The sequence below is a fragment of the Elaeis guineensis genome, chromosome 7, assembly GCF_000442705.2.
Source record: "Elaeis guineensis isolate ETL-2024a chromosome 7, EG11, whole genome shotgun sequence".
NCBI classification, from domain to species: domain Eukaryota; kingdom Viridiplantae; phylum Streptophyta; class Magnoliopsida; order Arecales; family Arecaceae; genus Elaeis; species Elaeis guineensis.
Window position 1 is genome coordinate 88,178,935 of NC_025999.2, and position 22,536 is coordinate 88,201,470.

At 38.7% G+C, this 22,536-nt stretch overlaps 1 long non-coding RNA gene across 3 annotated transcripts; it reads right to left on the minus strand.

Annotated features, from left to right (window-relative positions):
- Positions 1 to 5,716: 5,716 nt before the first annotated feature.
- LOC105048736 (uncharacterized) lies at positions 5,717 to 11,557 on the minus strand. Of its 3 annotated transcripts, none has more exons than XR_012142994.1 (5): positions 11,227 to 11,557; positions 9,593 to 9,774; positions 9,220 to 9,352; positions 7,590 to 7,641; positions 5,717 to 6,200 (listed from the first exon to the last, which is right to left on the minus strand). It is a non-coding gene; the product is annotated as an uncharacterized lncRNA (long non-coding RNA). The 3 variants fall into 3 exon arrangements; XR_832692.3 differs by having other exon boundaries at positions 5,717 to 6,596; XR_832691.3 differs by having other exon boundaries at positions 5,717 to 6,596; positions 11,173 to 11,557.
- Between the last annotated feature and the right edge of the window lie 10,979 nt (positions 11,558 to 22,536).

Genomic DNA, 22,536 nt, shown 5'->3' on the forward strand with positions numbered 1-22,536 from the left:
CTCAATGGATGACGTAGCTGAGGTGGACTCTCAGATCGAGGGGGGTACGAGTGCAGGCCCTCTTCTTAGTGAGTCTTCTCCATGAGGATCCTGCTCTGAAATTGTCGGGGGTGGAGAAGCCCACCTTTTGGTCGACCTTCGATCGGTTGATCTAGTAGCATGATTCTGATATTTATATGTTAAGCAAGACTTGCCTCTCCGGGGCTGGGCTCGCTCAAGCTCGATGGAGGATCCCTATGGCCTGGAGCTCTTATGCTGTAGTCTCGGAGACTGTCGGGATGTATCTTAGTGATGTGGCATTGTGGCTTGGTCAGAGTGGATACTTTCCACATATGTAAGTAGTAGGTGGTTCTAGTCATCACGGATCAGTCTGGGAGATCTTGGCTCTTCTTTGATGTCTATGCGAGCATTGAGCACAGAGATCAGAGGGTGCTCTGGGTGGAGATTTCTAGACTCTTGATGTAGGGCACACCTTCTCTGATGGCTGGAGACTTCAACTACATCATGGGTTCCCACGAGAAGTGAGACAGCAGGCAGTAGGGGGACAGCATGGAGTCCAAGGAGTTCAGAGAGTTCATCAGTAGTACTGGGTTGATTGATCTTAGATTTACAAGCTCGAGATTCATCTGGTGCAACAACCGGCTTGGATCAGTTCAAATTTGGAAGAGAATTGACCAGGCACTTACCTCTGCTTACTGGATCTAGCATTTTTTGAGGTATTATGTTTAGCACCTATTGAGGATAGCCTCGGATCATTGCTCAATTTTTGTTTCGATGGATGGCTTGAATTGGCCCAGGGCCCCCTTTCGGTTCGAGAAGTTTTGGATCTTTTATCCAAGATCTTGGGACTTGGTTCAGCAGGTGTGGAGGATGCTGTTTCGTGGGGATGTGAGGTACAGGATAACCCGCAGGTTGGAGTTGGCTAGATGCAGACTCCTCAGATGGAACCATTTGGAGGTGGGCGATATTTTTTGACGGATTGAGCAGGTTGAGATGGATATTGTGGAGATGCAGCTAAGGGAGGACCAAGACGATGGCTTACACGAGCCAGAGATGGGGGAGCTCCGCGATAAGCTCTTCGAGCATCACTCTCTACTGAGGCAGCACTAGACCTTATGAACGCGGAAGTCCAGAAGTCCAGAGTTCAGTGGATTCGAGAGGGGGATCGAAATATCAGATTCTTTCATCAGTCCATCATGATCCGACGGTCTGCCAACCATATCAGGTAGTTGCAGAGGAGTGATGGTAGTATTGTGGATGATGGTGGAGGGATCGGAGCGAAGATCCTCCACTTCTTCAAGGATTGATGGATGATGACACTTGGTGAGGACTACCCCATCCCAGGTGCCCAGTCGATGGCTTGTATCTCCACATAGGAGAATAATATTTTGACTAGCCCAATATCTCCTGAGGAGGTACGTGGGGCCTTTTGGTCTCTTGGAGAGGATAAGGCTCTGGTGCTTGATGGCTTTCCTCCGCTATTCTTCTATCGGTATTAGTCGATCATCTGGAAGGAGGTAGTGGAAGCGGTGCAGGCGGCCTTTGAGTCCAGGGGTATCTCGATGGCGTAGAAGCAGATCTTGATCACCCTCATTCTGAAGTGGCCTGATGCTTCGCTCCTAGAGCACTTTAGACCTATCGGTCTCTGCACCACTCTCTATAAGGTGTGTGCGAGGATTTTGGTGGGGTGGCTGAAGCTGTTGATGGCTCGTCTAATTAACCCGGAGTAGGGCACCTTTGTTGGAGGTCGATTTATCACTGACAATGTTATGCCGGCCTAGGAGTTCATGCATGACCTCCAGAGAGCTCCCTGTCGCCACAGCCTCATGACAATCATGCTGGATATGGAGCGGCGTATGATCGAATGTACTGGCCTTTCCTTCGACAGACACTTCAGGAGCTGGATTTAGGGGAGGGATGGATTTACTGGATCATGGATTGTGTTGAGGGCCTGAGCTCCGCCATCCTCGTTAAAGACACCTGATGAAGTTTTTTCTTTCCTCTGCTTCACCAAGGTTGCCCTCTCTCCCCTATCTGCTCATTTTATGTGCTGATGCCTTATCCAGGGCATTGAGAGCAACAGTTCAAGGGCAGGCCCTGGAGCCATATTGGCCTACCCATGGGGTCCAACCACTCTCACACATTCTCTTTGCAAACGACTACCTTCTCATTGGGCATGCCTTGACCCCAAATGCGGAGCGCTTTGCCTCCATTATCAGGGCCTACTATCGATCGTCGAAAAAGTTGGTCAACATTCAGAAGTCTGCGATCATCTTCAGTCCGAGGATGAAGCCCTAGGTCAAATTGACAATCAAGGAGATCCTAGAGATTTGGGAGCAGACAGAGATGCTATCCTACCTTGGAGTTTCGATCACGGACAGTCGTCTGTAGCGGGCTGAGTGTAGGCCTTTGGAGCGGTAGACTGAGTGCGGGTTTAGGAGTATCTTTAAGGTTGACAGGCTGATGCTCTATCCTTCATGGGCAAGATGACTCTGGTGAGATCGGTGCTGAGCTTTATTCTGATTTACCTCTTAGCTAATACGATTGTGCCGGTTGTTTGCATTAGAGAGATAGAGCAGCAGTTTCGCAACTTCTTGTGGGGTTTCGAGCGCGATCGTCATCGAGTCCATCTACTTTTTTGGGAGGTGGTGTGCCAGCCTGTGCGGGATGGTTGTTTAGGGATCCACTCCTTATTGACAAGGAGGGAGACGTTGCTTACGAGTCATGCGATCAGATTTTTGATCCAGCCGGACTGTCTGTGGAGTAGGATGATGAGGGCCCGCTATGGCAAGTGGAGCCATGGGACCTCCATCTACGCTGCCTGAAGATGCTTTTTCATCTGAAGGGAGATTTACGCTCGGAGGTCCGACATTATGGATCAGATCAGATGTTTGATTGGAGATGGACGGTCAGTAGAGGTGATCCAGGATGCCTAAAATTTGGGCATTCTTTCTCCAGCTAGCCGACCTTTATCAGCAAGGAGGTGGAGGATCACTTGAGGGTGTTTGTTCTCATTATTGCTGACGGCTCCAGTTGGAGAATAGAGGAGATCACTCGACTCTTTGGGGGCCCAACTTGCGGAGTTGATCCTTACCATCCCGATTTCAGTGCACCCCAGTCAGGATGCGAGGATCTGGGGGCATTCTTGTCGCTTGAAGGTTCTCTTAAGGGACCTTTTCCAATTGTATGGACCGATGCTTACTAGGAGGATCGAGACTACCTGTATTTGGAGAGTTGTCGCTCATCCTAGGGTGAGGATTTTTCTTTAAAAACTCATCCGAAATTAGCTTCCACTTGGACACTACTTAGGGATAGGGGCATGGAGGTTCCGACCTTTTGCCTAGTCTGTGGGATGAAGAACAAGTTTGTGGAGCATGCTGTTTTATGTTGCCCTAAGGCGAGGATCATTTGGAGATAGACGGGCAGTTACTCTTGGGAGACGAGCACTGATCCCTAGTTGGTTTCCTTCCTTGGCTTGATTCGTCAGAGTATGATTGATGGGTCGACCGCTATTGTTAGACAGATGGCTTATATTGCTTATCAGATTTGACTGTCTAGGAATAACCTTATCTTCGACAGTGATGTGATTCCTGCTCGTCGAATTTTGGATAGAGCTGTCTGTCTTGCTCAGGAGTATTGCCAGTTTGATACTGCCACTATGTTCCTTGATATCCCCGATCCCTGAAACTTCCTGGCTGCCCCGACAGCAACCCGTAGGGTTCTATCCATCTCTTGAGAGCCCCCACCCTCGGAGTTTGTCAAAGTAAATTTTGATGGCAGTGTCAGAGATGGGAGAGGCGGAGCTGGCTTTGTCATCTGCAGCTTTGATGGTAGACTTCTGGCGGCTGGTGGCTTCCATCTTTTTGAGTCTTCTGTCTCAGATGCGGAGCTTATGTCACCTGGACATGTGTCACTTTTGCCAGACAGCAATTTTATGTGGAGAGGATCTACCTGAAGGGTGACTCTACCACAGTCATTGCTTGGATTTAGAAAGATGTTAGGCAGCTCGAAGGTCATCCTTTTATTCGAAATGTCTGGACCTCTTTTCGCCAAGCTGCGGTAGTTAGAGTTCAACATATTTATCGAAAGGCTAATACTGCAGCAGACTGGATGGCGGCTTTTGTTGTACAGTACTTTAACGATTGAATTTGGAGACAGGTTGAAGACTGTCCGCTGGCCTTACGAAATTTTGTATATTTTGATCTTTTAGACTGCTTTCACATTAGACAGATGTGACCAACCGTTTGTATCAATTTTTTTTTTATTTTTTATTTCTGCATATCCCTGATTGCCGGATTTAACATGGCTTTGATTTATCCATAGGCAACCGGTTATTGCTAGCTTTGCTAGCGTGGTAAATTTGTTGTTTAGAGGCATTCCAAAATAAAGTTCGTCCACTTGCTAATCTTTTCCACCAAAGTCTGCGATGCCTCGCCAGCATACCATCTTCACCCTCTTTCCTGTTTCTCCTTGTCCTGCTCTCCATTACCTCTACCCTCTACCCCTTTGTCCTCGTCATCACAAATGAAGACCTCAACGACTCTTCGAAGTTTGAACCCCATGAGTTTAGCTCTGGCGCTCCACCCTCAAGCTCTCCTCTTCATTCAACTCTTGCAATGACCCGAAAGACATCTAGCTCTCTCTTTGCCATCGAATCCTCCAACCCCGCCACTATGGACTCCACCGTCTCTAACATCGAGGCCACCACCTCCACAGGCCATATGATCAATGCTCGGTTTGCTCTCGCCTCTCTCCGGTACTAAATTTGCTCCTTCACAAAGTTACCCCAATCCTAAGGCCGGCAACATACAATCCAAGAGAAGTCCAAAAATATCCAGAAAATCTATGGAGAAACCAGTAGAGAAATGGATGCAGACAGTTCATCGAAAGATGGAAAGCGGTTTTGGAAAGAAAATTAGAAAAAGAAACATGTAGATAGAAAAAATAATAAAATTGATTAAAAATATTTTTTTTCAAAAAATAATGGATAATAGAGGTTGGTAACTAATGAAAAATAATAAATTAAAAAAAAAATAAAAAAAGATGGAGAGACTGAAACTTGCTGATAACCTGCAATCTTAAAACATTTTAAATGTTCCAATCTATCGAACGGTTAAGATGTCTCTTAATATTTTATAAAATAATATAAAAAAACTACCATGGCAAAACCTCATTGTTAAATGCCTTTTGTAATGCTTTTTGTACGAAACCTTACTGATGATAATAATTGCACGGACAAGCAAAGAACAGGACTGCCCTTTGGCTTGCAGGAAAAGGGTACCAGACCGACTTAAGTGACTTCCTCTCATCATCTTTCACGTTCAGAGGTTCAACCTTAAAAAAAAAAAAAAAAAAAAAAAAAAAAAAAAAAAAAAAAAAAAAAAAAAAAAAAAAACAATCTTATGCAACTTGGAAATCTCTCTCTCTCTCTCTCTCTCTCTCTCTCTCTCTCTCTCTCTCTCTTTTTCAATAAAAAATAGAAAGAAATTATTTTTCAACTTTGCAACCACGCTAATTTTGGGAAGCAGGTAAAATGATTGGCAGACACTATTTGGTTACCTTTCTTTATGTACAGCCACATCACTCAAGTATACAATGCCAAATATTTTCTAGAAGGAACTCACTCCTAATTATTTCAAATCCAGCAATTCCCACAGCATAAGAAAATTGATAGAACAGCAAAGCAATAAAACATATGAATAATGACAAGTATAAATTGCTTGGAAAGCCATCACAAACTATGTGATTTTATTCAAAAATACCACTCCCCGCTGCTGCAACAAATGATGATCTCATAGTACAAGTTTAAAAAATAGTGAAGAACATACCAAGAGCATATGGTAAATTTGAAACTAACATCTGCCATTTGATATAAGCAGTGTAACAAAACTGGAATAAACCTATCTTCAATAACACGGGCAATATTAAGAGCCATTGATTCTGTAAAAAAGTGGAGCACTTGCTGGAATAGATGAGCAATCCAGATGCCTGCAAAATCCTGTGGTCAGTGCTCCACTGAGGTGCTGCCCCAACGTCTCTAAATTTACCTGTATGTGTCAATTCTGATCAAACTTTTTACAGGTGATTTGCACCTTCTGGAAATTACTGGTGTGGTATCTACTGGAATAACTTCTTTAATCTACTAGTAGCAAGGATTGCCGTCTTGTTGGTTGGTTCCAAAATGAGTGCATATTTGAAATCTGCTAGACAGGAGTGAGAGGAGGCAAAAGCTTACACTTCAGTAAATTTAAATGATCAATTTGAGTAACACTGTCTTTAACTGAATTATCTCAACATCATCCATACATGTCTTTTGTACGTAGGAAAAAAGCTTTGTTTTTGGAAGCAAGGTAAGCTAAACAAACTAATGTTCGCAAATGCAACTGTGCATCAAATCCAGTAGTGCAAGCTTAACAGGCAACCTATCTTGCACCTAACAATATAGTCATTCCAGCTATTCTGGCTCCTAACATGGCAAGGGAAGCATCCCATGCTTTTAGAAACACACAAACACACACACACAGACTTTCGATGGCCTCCTTCAATCGTCCAACATCTCCCATTAATTACCTCTTCGTAAATAAGCTTTTGACATTCTGAATGACAAACAAAAAAAATGAGAGAAAATGCAGAAAGGGCTAACAAATTTAAAATGAAAGTGCAGTTCTAAATTTGGTATATGCAAGATATTACTTAAATGGAAAATCAGGTAGGCATTCTTAACTAAATGAACATCTCATTATCCAAAAAAAGCCCCTTAAAATCTGCAATAAAAACACATTAAACTGCTTCTACAAAAGAGAAGATCAGCAATGATAGCACAAATTTAACATGGAAGGATGCAAACAATAGCAACGTTGGTGCTAAACCTATGCAAGCATGTAGGCAAAAATTCCCCACATGCATCTTGAGACAGCCTTTCCTACTGGTAATGTGGAGTCCACTAGCAATGTTGCAGAAGGTCCATTCCAAAAGAAGAGAAACAATGAATCCAAATAGAGATGATGATGAGCCAGCCTTGGGCAAAGAAAATGTCAAATTTTAAATAGGTTTGGCCCAAAGCTTGATTAAAAATGAATATAGTTTAGGCTCGAGGCCTGGCCCATGGTTAGCTCTAAATCCAACACATCTAGGCAAGAACCATGTACAAGCTCATGTAGATCAAGCGGTCCTTACCAAAAACATGTACATAATGAAGATTATGCGCATATAATTCCAGCATTTCATTAGGTGAAGTACTCTCTATAGAAAAATCACAATAGAGTCATGGCATGAATTAAAAATTAACTGCTAGCTGTAAACTTAGCTGGGGTCTGCTCACCCATGCATAATTTTCTCTCTTAATAATTAATGGGCTTTGGCCCTTCTTTCCCTCAAAAAAAAAAAAAAAGAAAAAAAGAAAAAAAAAAAAAAAAGAGGGAGAAAAGAAAAGAAAACTCTGATATTCAGGATGAGGAACTCATGGTAAAGCCAATGCACAAAGGTCTAGGATTCCAGCTTTGTATAATCATTTAACAAACTTCAACCGAGGAACTACATTATGATATCAAGTCTTGAATCCACTCAGTGTTCTATACAAGATCACTGACCTTTTTATCAAGGCTTATGGCAGTGCCGCAATCAGCTTCAGTTTGAAGGTAACTGGTTAAACGAAACAAAATTCATCAATCAGTTGTTTGATAATACTACCATAAATAAAAACCATTCCACATGGATAAGAATAACTATTGAAATTCATAGTGCAGGAAGCATTTTTCAGTTAAAGAAACATATTTCAGGCTACATCATCAGGTGGATACCGGCAGTAAAGAAGGCCTGTTCCAGCATAATATATTCAGGTATTAAAGGTTGTTAACTTGGAGATCCTAGTAGCTTATCGCCAAAGAAAAAGGGTATAGTAAACCCATTGCTTCTAAAATTTCCTGTGCAAGATCACCTCAGAAATTCTAACAGCACTTTTTCAGAACTAAACTACTGCCTTACAATCTGATTCCTCTAAAACGGTGCAAACAAGTTTCCTAGAAAGTCGATATCTGAAACGCACGCAACAATGAAAACCAAGCTTTTGTCCACGACACTTTTTATATGGGATGTGTTCTGGATTCCTCAGTTATACTCCATTGCTTGGCTCCAGTTAAATGATTATCTAATTTGCTATAAACTCTCTACAGATGATCACAAAAACATTCACCTTAACGATGATAATTATTTTACATTCCTATTACTCTTGAAGCCAATGAACTCTAAAAGTCCATTTAATTCCAAAAAATTTTTTCCTTTTATATTCTCAGTTCTGTCTACCTATCGATCAGAGGACAGCAAGAACTAAAATTAAGACAGAGAAAATGCCCATGGGTGATGTATTTACATCACAATAAATGTTGTCAAGACAGGATGAATCGATTGCATTCCTAAACTACCCAAATACTTCAAGCAATTAATAGCTTAAGAGCATGGTGAGGGCAAGGTATATCTAGGTCACCTCTAGAATAGCAAAAGCAACAAAAAGGCTCCAAGAGCATAGAAAAAATGTCAAATTACAAAGACCAAACTCTTCTATAACAAATTCAGTGAGAGTAAATAAGAAGTAATGCTGCCATTTTGATTAAACAGTCATCCTTCACATTGCTTAGGTAGAAGCTACAGCAAGAAAAAAATAAAGTTATTGTTCATCATTGAAGCATTATTAACTCCATGGCTGTTAAGACATACATATACTTCAACAACAGGAGCACAAGCCAACAATGACACATAACCTACTGAATAAACTAACAGCTGCATAAATCTTGACACATATGAGACTCATTGAGAAGATGATGATAAAAAGAAGAGATGGATAAATCAATGATATAGAATGACGGACAGAAAATGGCACCAACATGAAAGTTATGGGAGAAGACAAAGTCTTCCATATACAGGAAGTTATGCATTCCAAAAGAGCCCCAATAAACAAACATGATTATTTGAGGTCATAAAAAGTGAGAAACTGTAATTTCTTAACTGAATGCAGTTACTTAATACATTCAGTCCAAAATTCTTGCAGGTTGTGGTATACTGGCATTCCATAAGCTCAACCATGACTAGTCCAATAGGTGGTACTTTACAATTTATGTTTATAAGCTCATTCTTACATCTTAAGCAAAGGCCAAGCAAGCATTAATTTTTCAAAATATCTAGCATTACATCTTGTACAAAATATTTAGGGGTTTTGAAGCTCACACAAGACTACAAGAGGAACTCAACTACACCGCTAGCGACAGCTCCAGCTGATCCACTTGAACATCCTTCAGGTATTGGCTCAAGAGCTGCAGGATTTGTTGGTGTACCAAAATGTTCATTTTCACTACTGATACTGAAAATACAAGGCACTTAAATTAAGCAAAAGCATTACAAATTTTAAGGGAAAAACCACCAGAGAAGAAAAGACATAATAAGAGTTTAAAACTTCATTAAAATCCCGTTTTTGTCATGCTGTATAGAAAGAGGTCGGTTCAAACGTCAAAAGAAGCCACAAGTAGTCAATTGATTGTATGTCATTGTATAAACGTAAACAGAAAATGTGATGAATTGGATAATGAGATATTAATCTGACCTATAAGCCATCTCATCAAATGATTGTTCTTCCAACACAAGTAGCAACCCCATCTATGAGAGCTGAAACCACTGAAGATGTTCGTGCTGCAGGTTCATGAGTTTTTGCCCAGTCTGGATTGCCAAACCCAGTTACACATCTTTTGATATCGAATCTGTTAATCAGTGAAATGATCAATAGCCCTGCCAAGGTTACCCAATGAAATCCATTAAAGGTATGTCAAGAAAGTTTAAGGCATAACTTGTTTGGTACCCACATAATAGTCAATTTCAGCAAGCAGTGCTAGTTAGGCTCTCATATAAAAGATGTTTGCAATAAGAAAACCAAAAGTATAAATATATTTAAAAAGAAAGAACAGCCCTGGCACTTACTGCAAAATGCAAGTAACAATTTGCAAGAGATGAACCACCTCCATATTTTGATCAGGAATTCGCAGAAAACAGAAATCCAAACATAAAGACACTAATATGAAAAGTAGAATACAAATCATGTATCAAGCTCAAATTTCCAAAGAAACATGTTGATTTAGCAATGACTTAAATCCAAGCAAATGGGGATGACATAACAATAAACATACTCAATCAAGTTATATAACAACATCTGCTTCATTGTTTGGAAACAACAGAATGTGTGACATTTTACAAAACTCCCAGCGAAGAGGAAATATTCGTTCTCATACTTTATATTGATCAGTAGTTGTGTTGTTGATTCATAGCTTGGCCCCAAGTTTACAAATGCCTTACATCTAGAAGATTGTCAAAGCATGTGTCACTGGGATTCAATGATTGTGCTCTCCGAAAACTCATTATCACCCACAATGTCTAAAGCTCCTAGAAACAGAACATGATGCTTGGCATGCTGTGCTTTGTAGCCAGGGAATCAGCAGTGAATAAGGGCAGTAAGCTATGAACAAGATAAGATTCTCTTTGCTCCTAGTTATCATTATAAATTTTGCTCATGCATAGGAGTTAAAATCCCCATGACTGTCATAAGACTATCTTATTCAAATGTCTTCACCTATAGGTAGCTTCTGTAGAAAGCAGGTAGAAAGCCTTGATTTAATCATAATATTTCTTAGAATGAGTTGCAGGACTAATTGAGCTGTCTAAGCTTTTCAAGGCTGAAGTTGTTCAGAACAACCAAGAAAGAAGTTACATCGTACGCGGTACATCATTTCTAAGCTGTGAAACATAATACAAGATACAAGCATACATAAATTTCCATTCCATTACATCTCATTCTTGTAGCTAGCTTTAACATGTTCTTATTGCACAGCCAGCGTTCAACACCGTCCGGCATAACCAAATTATAGTTACTTTCTGTTAAGAACCAAACTAACAACCAAATCAAAACGCATAGGTATACTAGCAGCGTCCTATATCCCACCTAAAGAATCAACCACAGGCAACTCCACCCATAGGGATACTAGCAGCTCATTACCACTTTGCTGCAACATAACAACAAACTCTACAATGAATCAGCCACAATAATAAGGAACACAACATCAAACAAAATCAAAACGCCATTCAAGATTAATTTTAGGCATAACTCACGACTGGAACAGAGGGAAGAAAACCAACCAAAGATTAAAACGCGAGGGAAAAGAGGATTCTATCAAGGACGGATAAGGTTACATGTCGGCGATGGCGAAGGAGAGGCCGGTCAAGGGATCGGGGGGCCTTGGGAGGCAGGAGCTCGAACGGCTCGACGAAACGCCCGAAATCCTGCTTGATGGCACGCTTCAGCCGCCGGGTCTTGACGACGATACCGGCGAGGCCCAGCCCGAGAAGAACCCATAGGTTGCTTGACGCGGACATGGACCATTTCTCTCTCTCTGCCTCGCGCTTCTTATTCGGTGCCTTCTCGTAGTTTGAAAAAATGCGACAAGGGGGAAGGGGAGAGGGATGCCGATTGCCGCGGAGAGTGTAACGCCGCCCCAGTGACCCTTCGCCTCTTTAACCTAAAACCCGCGGCTTAGTATTATATTATTAGTTAGGGCGGGTTTATAAATTATAATACAGTCCATCCATCATTTATTAGGTATCTGGTTTGCTATTAAGGGGTAACCCATGATCCCATTGTAAATGCCAGATTGTCCAACATACTCTCTTGAACCCCTATGCTACGACAATATTGCTGATAAGCCCAAAGGAAACCTATTCCTAGCAATAAGATCAGCTAATGGAACATTTTTGGGCTGTCCTTTTTTCCCATGGACTTCCTAGGGTGCAATGGCCTCCTCAGAATGAACTCTTTTATTTGTGCATGAGTGCATGTAGTGTATAATAGGAATGTCACCTTTCCTTTTTGAACCTGGTACCTTTTCCTAGTACATCAAAAGAAGAAGAATGCCAACCAGTAGAAATAGATCACACTTGCGGCATTGTGAACTCTGGTTAGTAGCTCAAACATCCAAACATTTTCGCATGAGACGTTGGTATCCATTAAAGTTTGGAGGCACAAATGCTAAACATGTGCTCACGGTGCATGTGCAAGGGAGCATTTGTGAATTAATTTCAAATCACGCAACTCAGACACCTCTTCACTGTGAGAATTATCTAGATATTACTTAGAGAGTTTTTGGTTGGAGAGAATGGGGGTCTGAAATCGGAATGAAAATGGGTAGCTCCATTTCAACCATTTGATTGGAAGGAGTCCAATTCTGATTCCAATTCCGGAAAGGAATGGAAATTGCCCAATTTGTATAGAACTCAATTCTTACTCTTCTCTATGGATTCAAATTTTCGTTTCAATTTCGATTCCGATTCCAATCACAAACTAAGCGTGTCGGAGGATTTGATCATTTCGATTTCGATTTCAAGCCATTTCGATTTTCATTCGAATTCTGATTTCAGTCACGAAGCAAGCACCCTCTTGAAGCATTTGCCAACTAAATGAGAAGTAGGCAATGCACAATTTTATGGGTCTTGCGCAGATAGAATTGGTTTTAGTTTTCTTGTGTGCGGCTGTAACACCCGGCCCAATTGGGCCCAGAATCAGCCCACAGCCCATACAAAAAAAAAAAAAAAAACAGGGGAGGCAAACGAAGAAGAGTCCCGCTAGGAGTCTTCTTCCACTCAAATACATCGAAGAGAAGCTGAATTCAAGGGGGATTCGACCTCCCCTCCCTATAAAAACCCCCTCTCCTTTCCTCTAAGGTTGGCCACGACGAGCACCGAATTTCTCCTTTTATTTTTCTCGAATTTTTTCGTTGAAGCTACGGATGTCCTCATCATGTTCATCTCAAATACTCGTTAGAGACCTCACCGGAGTCGGAGGTAAGCCCTTCTCCTCTTTTCCTCTTCCTTCCCCTCCTTTCTATGACTTCGTGCACCCTCGCCGGCCGTCGGGATCGTCAGAAAATTCACAAAACATCATGATCCTGTTTTACTCTGTTCGAACGAGCCATCTTCCTTTCTTTTCCGCCACTGGCGTCGCCGTTTGCGGTGTCGCCGTTTGCGACGTCTCACCCTAGGATAGGACCCTCATCCCTCTATCCCTCTTCCCTGAAGGTCTTGGTGGCCGATGACTGGCCAATGACCAGAAATCATGAAGAAAGGGGACGATCCCCTGTTTTTCGAAAAAAAAAAACTTCACCGACCGAACCTTGCTGTCGGCCGGTCTTGCTCCGTTGCCGTCGACCAGACACCACCCACCTCGTCGAGCTCGGTCACTGGGGGGGACCTCGTCGGTCTTCCCCTGTTTCGGCCCAAGAGAGGGCCGTGGGAAGAAGGAAAAGAAAAAAAAAGAAGGAAAGAAAAAAAAGAGAGAAAAAAAAGAAAAAGAAAAAGAGAAAGAGAAAAATAAAGAAGAAGAAGAAGAAGAAGAGAGAGAAATTTTTCTCTCTCCTCTCCCTCCTTTCTCTCTCTCTCCTCTCTCCTCTCTCTACATTCTCTCTACATTTTTTTCTCTAGACTTTTCTCTCTCTTTATGGATTTTATCTCTCTAGTGTCTTTCTCTCTCTGATTTCATCACGAATCCTAGGATAAAATTGATATGAAAATATGATGACCTGAGATTGCTCCGAAATTCGTACAGTAGATTAGATTCCGATCGATCTTTATTCAAAATTGATAACATCAATCATGATTAATCTATATTGAATCACCCTGATATGATCTTTGATGATCTCGATCATGATTGCCTCGTCTGAAGGATACAAAAATTTTTTCTTTTCACTTTCTCTTTCTACTTTCTTTCTCTAAAATTTTCTCTCTCTTCATGGATTTTCTCTCTCTAAAGTCTTATGGATCAGTGGAGGATCCAGATACTTAGACAAATCTTAATTTTGGTTAATCCTAAGAGAGGTCCTAGATTTGTGTTATTAGGATCGATTATCGATAATTTTTTCCATATATGATTTTTATATTTGATTAGGGTTATGAAGAGATGATTGTCTGCATATGATATCGAGTGGAATATTTTGTTAAAAAATTTATAAATCAAAGAAGAACATTGATTTCTGTGTTTGGATCAGTCACCGGTAAAGGTAAGAATCCCTATACATGATCATTATTATATATATGCTATTTTACTATTGGTCTTGCATCATTGGTTTTGCATCGTCGGATTTGAGATCGATGAATTTATTATATCTAAGATACTGTTATTTGATTTTGAGCTTGAGTATGTTATGTCAATATATATGTATCAGAGATTGATGACATGATTATATGGATATGACATATCTGAATTGATCATAATGCAAGACAGAATTGATTTGATGAAATCAATACATAATGATTAAATAAAAAGAAAGAGATATATGGTATGGACTAGTCTTGTCATATGGAATAGCCGGCCAGGAGCTTATGCCTGGGACAGTCCGCCAGGAGCTTATACCTGGGATAGCCCCACTGGCTTACAGGTGGATCAGTCGGTCAGGAGCTCATGCCTGGGACAGCCCGCAGGAGCTTATGTCTGGGACAGCCTCTCACGGGCTTTCGTACGTGGGACAGCCGGCCAGGAGCTCATCCTAGGACAGCTTTGAAAGGTTTTTATGTGAAAATTGATTCGGATGATGACTGAGGTATAGACTTGGATAGTCCAGAGCCAGAAAGAAAAGATTAAAAATTATGTGATTATGAAAAGAGAAATGAAAGATAAGACATAAAACAATTGTTGAACAAAAATGTTTCACCTTTTAACATATGATGATGCATCTATTTTAATAAGATAGAAAATTTATGAATGTTTGATTATTCTGGATATTGAACATGAGATTTTATATTTTATTGATTATCCTTATTTTCAGACTATATTACTATATCAGTGTGATATGAAAATTCTTACTGGACTGTAAAGCTCATACATCTTCATCTTTTTTTTCTTCTCAGAGTTACAGGATGCTCATGATTAACTGTGGTATAGATTTATGGGTGAGCAGATGGATAGATAGAGTACTGTTGATACCTGATTAGAGATTGAAAGAATGTTAATTGTAATTATACAAGTTTTATGAATTATTATTGAAATTAAATATTATGGTTGATAAGGTTGTAATAATTTAATTTGGCCTGGCATATTCTTTAGGGCTTGCTCTAAGGAGTGTGCGGTCATCACGTATCCGATTCGGATGTTGGGTTCGGAATGTACAAAGTGGTATCAGAGCTTAGGTTTAAGATCACCAGAGATTATGAAGAGATATTAAAAATTTTATGTAAGATCAATAGGATGTGACAGAATGGTATCAGAGCCAGAATAATATCAGAGCTTAGGTTATGATCATGGGAGATCTATGATATAAGTGATTAGGATATGATAGAATAATATCAGAGTTAGATTTAAGATCACCAGAAATTATGAAGAGATATTAAAACTTTATGTAAGATCAATAAGATGTGACAAAGTAATAACAGAGCTCAGGTTATAATCATTAAGGATTATAATATAAGTGATTAAAATATTATAGAGTAATAACAGAGCTTAGGTTATGATCATTGGAGATTATGATATAAGTGATTAGAATTTGATAAAATGATATTAGAGTTTAAGTTTAAGTTACTAGGATTATGAAGTGATATCAAAACTTTATGCATGATCAATAGGATGTGACAGAGTGATATCAGAGAATATGATAGAACAGTACTAGAGCTCAGGTTTAAGATCACTAGGGATTGTCATAAAGTGATATCAAAACTTTGGGATTATAATCAATAGAGTATGATTGATAATATCAGAGTTTAAGATTATGATCATTAAAGGTATGATAGAATGATATTAGATTTAGGTTATGATCACTAGAAAATATGATTTAAGTGGTATTTGAGTTTAAGGTTATAATTATTCAGAATTGTAATTTTAGTAATATCTGAACTTAGGTTATAATTATGAGAAACATGATAGATATAAAAGAGAAGATTCAATATTTAGATTTCGAATCAATAGATATTAAGATAAATTTATGCATAAGTGGCATAAGATATCTATATTAGAATTGACGAGTTATATCTTGGATTTCAATTAGTAGGGTGGCCTGAATATAAGAAGAGTTGACCCTGGAAGGAAGCGGGAGGTATTGATATGTTATGTTGAGTATAATCGATGATTTTGGAATACTAAACTTATATGGAAGAAATCATGATAACTTTTTTGATTTTGATATTAATTATTTGAGCATTATAAATTTTAAATTTATCAGAAGGAAGTTAGGATATGGTTAAGAAGAAATTTCATCATATGAGAGAGAAATATTTTTGAGCATTGAACCTATAAGAGGATCATATATGAAACTCAATCTTAGATAAAAAATATACTTGAATTTTATTATAAAATATGAGATATACATCTTGGTGAAATCTTTGGTTACTCAAAATATCATATTCTGAATATGATTCCTTAATCTTTCAAGTTATATTGAATTTCAAATCAAAAGCTTACTTTTCTAAGTGGATCAAAAGTATTTTGATATTGTTGTTAAATTAAAGAAGAAAATTTATTTTGTCAGAGTATGATATACAGGTTATGATGAAATCTTTAATAATTCATATTACTATCTGCGGATTAGTTTTTTTTTTTAATTTTTTTGTGATTGTTGAAGATGGTGAAGTGTATTAATTATTCAAGTCAAGGTTTGGATTTTTTTTTAAATTGAACTAAGACATCTTGCTAGTGTTAAATTTGAATGACTTATACAAGGGACAAGATTTTGTATGGACTTATTAATATTAAGAGTTGTGATGAAGGGGGCTCTATAAGAAATAATCAAGTTGATTCTACTTAAGGATGTTGCTTGAGTTCTTCTAGTTTGTCAAGTTAGAATTAATTCTTTTAAAAAGAAAGATTGATTTAGAAATTATCTAAATGATTGTAAGGTAAATCTAAGGTTAACTCCAATTGATTCTAGACATATTGGATTTTTGAAGAGTGATGAAACTTATGCAATAATTTCAAACATAGGAAGTGGATCAAGATTTAATTTTTATATGCTATACCCAAAGGTAGTAAAGATAAAAAACTTAAAATTTTGCCCTAAATCTTATATGAAATTTGAAGGATGGGATCTATCCTGGATTGATCTAACATATAAGAATATTTTTTATCTTTGATAGACTTATATAATTTGATAAATTAAAATCAGAGTGCGCAGCAAAAGCATGGTGGATTAAATTGATTAAAAATATTAATTCTTTGATTCAAAAGATATTATGATGGAATACATTAGTTGCAAATAATGAAGGATTTTATTGATAATGAAAGGATGCTATAAATTTTGATCTAATCTGATCATAGCCGGATAATTTTTGTCAGTAGGTTGCTTTATTGTAGATAATACCAAAAATTTTAGATATCTCAAGTTTATTAACAGCTTGATAGTTCTGATATTAGTTCAAACTTAGAATGTCCTGCATAGATCTCATATTTTTTTTTTAAATTTAATATTGTTACTCGAACTGATATAGAAGATTGAGGTTTTCCTAAGATGAGAGTTTACATATAAAATTTGTTGGAAGGTCAAGAGAAGAAAAAAATCAATAATCGTGAAGAGTGCCCGATGTTTGGCCTTTATTTATTTTTCTATCATGGACAGTCTGAGATAATTATGAATTTCGAGTGGAATGTATTAGACAAATAATGGTGGTATATTAATACAAGTCTAAAATGTTATAGTTCTTCAAAAAAGTTGAGAAATCAATAAGAAGGGATGAGTTTGAGATTTCAAATAATTTTTGTTATAACAAGATCATGAGAAATAAATAATATATAAGACATTATCGTAAGCTTGAGAATGACATGAAAAATGTATACTTTGAAATATGTATCTCAAACGACATAACTTAATTTCGAGGATGAAATTATTTGAAGGGGACAGAATGTAACACCCGGCCCAATTGGGCCCAGAATCAGCCCACAGCCCATACAAAAAAAAAAAACAGGAGAGGCAAACGAAGAAGAGTCCTGCTGGGAGTCTTCTTCTGCTCAAATACATCGGAAGAGAAGCTGAATCCGAGGGAGATTCGACCTCCCCTCCACCCTATAAAACCCCCTCTCCTTTCCTTTAAGGTTGGCCATGACGAGCACCGAATTTCTCCTTTTATTTTTCTCGAATTTTTTCGTTGAAGCCGCGGATGTCCTCATCGTGTTCATCTCAAATACTCGCGGAGACCTCACCGAAGTCAGAGGTAAACCCTTCTCCTCTTTTTTCTCTTCCTTCCCTCCTTTTTATGGCTTCGTGCACCCTCACCGGCCGTCGGGATCGTCGAAAAATCATAAAACATCATGGTCCTGTTTTACTCTGTTCGAACGAGCCATCTTTCTCTCTTTTCGGCCACCGACGTCGTCATTTGCGGCGTCTCACCCCTAGGATAAGACCCTCATCCCTCTATCCCTCTTCCTTGAAGGTCTTGACGGCCGGTGACCGGCCAATGATCGAAAATCATGAAGAAAGGGGACGGATCCCTATTTTTCGAAAAAAAAAATTCACCGACTGAACCTTGCTGTCGGCCGGCTTTGCTCTGTTGCCGTCGACCAGACACCACCCACCTCATCGGAGCCCGAGTCACTGGGGGGGACCTCATCGGTCTTCCCCTGTTTCGGCCCAAGAGAGGGCCGTGGGAAGAAGAAGGAAAAGAAAAAAAAAGAAGGAAAAGAAAAAAAAAAGAGAGAAAAAAAAAAAAAGAAAAAGAGAAAGAGAAAAATAAAGAAGAAGAAGAAGAGAGAGAAATTTTCTCTCTCTCCTCTCCCTCCTTTCTCTCTCTTTCCTCTCTCCTCTCTCTACATTCTCTCTATATTTTCTCTCTCTAAATTCTCTCTCTAGACTTTTCTCTCTCTTTATGGATTTTATCTCTCTAGTGTCTTTCTCTCTCTGATTTCATCACGAATCCTAGGATAAAATTGATATGAAAATATGATGACCTGAGATTGCTTCAAAATTCATGCAGTAGATTAGATTCCGATCCGATCTTTATTCGAAATTGATAACATCAATCATGGTTAATCCATATTGAGTCACCCTGATATGATCTTTGATGATCTCGATCATGATTGCCTCGTCTGAAGGATACAAAAATTTTTTCTCTCTATTTTCTCTCTCCACTTTATTTCTCTAAAATTTTCTCTCTCTTCATGGATTTTCTCTCTCTAGAAGTCTTATGGATCAGTGGAAGATCCAGATACTTAGACAAATCCTAATTTTGGTTAATCCTAAGAGAGGTCCTAGATTTGTGTTATTAGGATCGATTATCGATAATTTTCTTCATATATAATTTTTATATTTGATCAGGGTTATGAAGAGATGATTGTCTGCATATGATATCGAGTGGAATATTTTATTAAAAAAATCATAAATCAAAGAAGAACATTGATTTTTGTGTTTGGATCAGTCACCGATAAAGATAAGAATCCCTATACATGATCACTATTATATATATGCTATTTTACTGTTGGTCTTGCATCATTGGTTTTGCATCGTCGGATTTGAGATCGATGAATTTATTATATCTAAGATACTGTTATTTGATTTTGAGCTTGAGTATGTTATGTCAATATATATGTATCAGAGATTGATGACATGATTATATGGATATGACATATCTGAATTGATCATAATGCAAGACAGAATTGATTTGATGAAATCAATATATAATGATTAAATAAAAAGAAAGAAATATATGGTATGGACTAGTCTTGTCATATGGAATAGCCGGTCAGGAGCTTATGCTGGGACAGTCTGCCAGGAGCTTATACCTGGGATAGCCCCCACTGGCTTACAGGTAGATCAGCTGGCCAGGAGCTCATGCCTGGGACAGCCCGCCAGGAGCTTATGCCTGGGACAGCCTCTCACGGGCTTTCGTACGTGAGACAGCCGGTCAGGAGCTCATCCTAGGACAGCCTTGAAAGGCTTTTATGTAGAAATTGATTCGGATGATGACTGAGGTATAGACTTGGATAGTCCAGAGCCAGAAAGAAAAGGTTAAAAAATCATGTGATTATGAAAAGAGAAATGAAAGATAAGACATGAAACAATTGTTGAACAAAAGTGTTTCACCTTTTAACATATGATGATGCATCTATTTTAATAAGATAGAAAATTTATGAATGTTTACATTATTCTGGATATTGAACATGAGATTTTATATTTTATTGCTTATCCTTATTTTCAGACTATATTACTATATCAGTGTGATATGGGAATTCTTACTGGACTGTAAAGCTTACATCTTTCATCTTTCTTTTTCTTCTCAGAGTTACAGGATGCTCATGATTGGCTGTGGTATGGATTTACGGATGAGTAGATAGATACATAGAGTACCGTTGATACCTGATTAGAGGATTGAAGAAATGTTAATTGTAATTATGCAAGTTTTATGAATTATTATTGAAATTAAATATTATGGTTGATAAGGTTGTAATGATTTAATTTGGCCTTGCATATTCTTTAGGGCTTGCTCTAAGGAATGTGCGGCCATCACGTATCTGATCCGGATATTAAGTTCAGGGCGTGAAAGCGGCTGTTCTCAGAGAAAGTATATCGAGATGAGGAACATGTAGCTGGTTTGATATGTTTAAAGTTGTTCCAGCCTTTTAAATTTTTTTGTCTTTTTCCTTTTTTTTTCTTTTTTTTTTTCTTTTCCCAAAAAGAGGTGACCTCCAGCCTGTTTGTATTTGCAATAAGGACCCCAAGGGCCAAGGGGAAGCAAACGAGCTAGCTTACCCAAAAACCAAATACAGCAGCTAATAACAAGGTCACGCAGCAGAAAAATCCTCTTCAACTGAAAGAGGGTCTTTCTGTACCAAAAAAATAAAAAAAAAGGGTCTTCCCCCGAAAATTTGCAAGCAACTTCTTCCTCATCTTCCTGGAACACACATCCCGCAAGTTCAGAATTGAAACATTGTCATAAGATGTGGACTTTGAAACGACTGGGACTTTTTAAGGAAGGCTTGCAGTTCTTTCTTTCCATAACATCCAGGTAACAGGTGCACTTCGTGTATCAGCTGTATGTCTGTCCCTTGTTTCCAACTCTTGCATCTCCGCCAAGATCACCAAGAGTGACACTTCACCAAATTTCCCCTTGACACCTAGCCTACTTTTTCTAAACCAACTCCAAATAGCTCTGGCCATAGCAGAACTCAAGATGAATATCTCTAGTTAAAATTTTATTACTAATGGCAATCCACCAGAATAACCATTTGAAATTTTGAAAGTCGTAGTATAAGATTTTAATGCATTAGACTTGGTTAAGAGCATTAATTCAATAAACTCCCACCGAAGTCACTTAAATGGAAGATAATTATGTGGCATCGAAGATAATCCTAGGACCACATTCAGTTCACATTCTAAAGATTGTCCTTACAAACTACCAGATCTTAGTCACTAACATCGTGGAAATTATCAGACACAATCATATAGGAACGTGACGGTGCAAGCTATCAGATTAAAGTCACACCTTATGTGGCCATGTTATCTGAAAGATACTAATTAAGGTCCAGACTTAGATTAGTTGATCTTCTGTCAATAAGGGGCATTTTTGAAATCCATGCGATATAGCAAGTATAGGAAACATTAAGCATATGGTTCTGCAGAAGGTCATAAATGACCAACCTCGATCTGGCTTCTGCAAGTTAGAATTACATTTTGAAACATATAGTCCTCAAAGTCCATGCAATCCGGATAGGTGTATTTGCTTTTTGTAGTCTTGAACAGGTCGAAACAGTATGCCACATAATTTTAATGACCATCATATATAGAAATTCAAGCACAATCAAAATGCCCCATCAATTAAAAGAAGGAAACAACAAATGCTGAAGCCTGTCATTGCAATTAATTATATATCATCTTAAGCCAGGTAATGCATGTCTGACAGTGTAGTCGAGCAAATATAAAGATTAGGTGTGGCTTGAAAAATGCCAATTGCAGCAAACATTGATATTGATCACTTACACTTATTTGGCTAGTATGCATACAAGGAAAGATCATTAGCATCTCTAAATATGATGAGCGAGTTCCACACAACAATGCATTGGCATTTGGTACTTCAAAAGCATCAGCAAATGTTTGGCTGAATAGGCAATGCCAAATAGTCACTCCTGATAGTATGGAAGGAGACAGATATTTGACACTGGGGAAGTTGTTATTATTTGTTTTTTCAAAAGGTAATTGCTTCAGCAGGTACCAGATCTTCTAACACACAACAAGCACTCAGTCCAAGAATTTGCTACTGCAATTCCAGTATGTCGAAAGTCTCGAAACACTTGGAATCAGCTTTCAGACTGAAAGATATCACATTGTCCCTCCATGCAGTGACATGTCAAGCGATTGTTATATGTGATACACGGCCTCTTTCCCTACAAATAGGTTCTCAAAGTGGTTGTCAAAGAGAAATCCCTTCATACAATCCATCAAATATTCGTTCTTTGCAAGCAATGATCACGATGAAAGAAATTTAATTTGAAGGAGAAACCCCTTTTCTTTATCGTAAAAAGAGGCTGGAAAAGCAGCCGCCTGG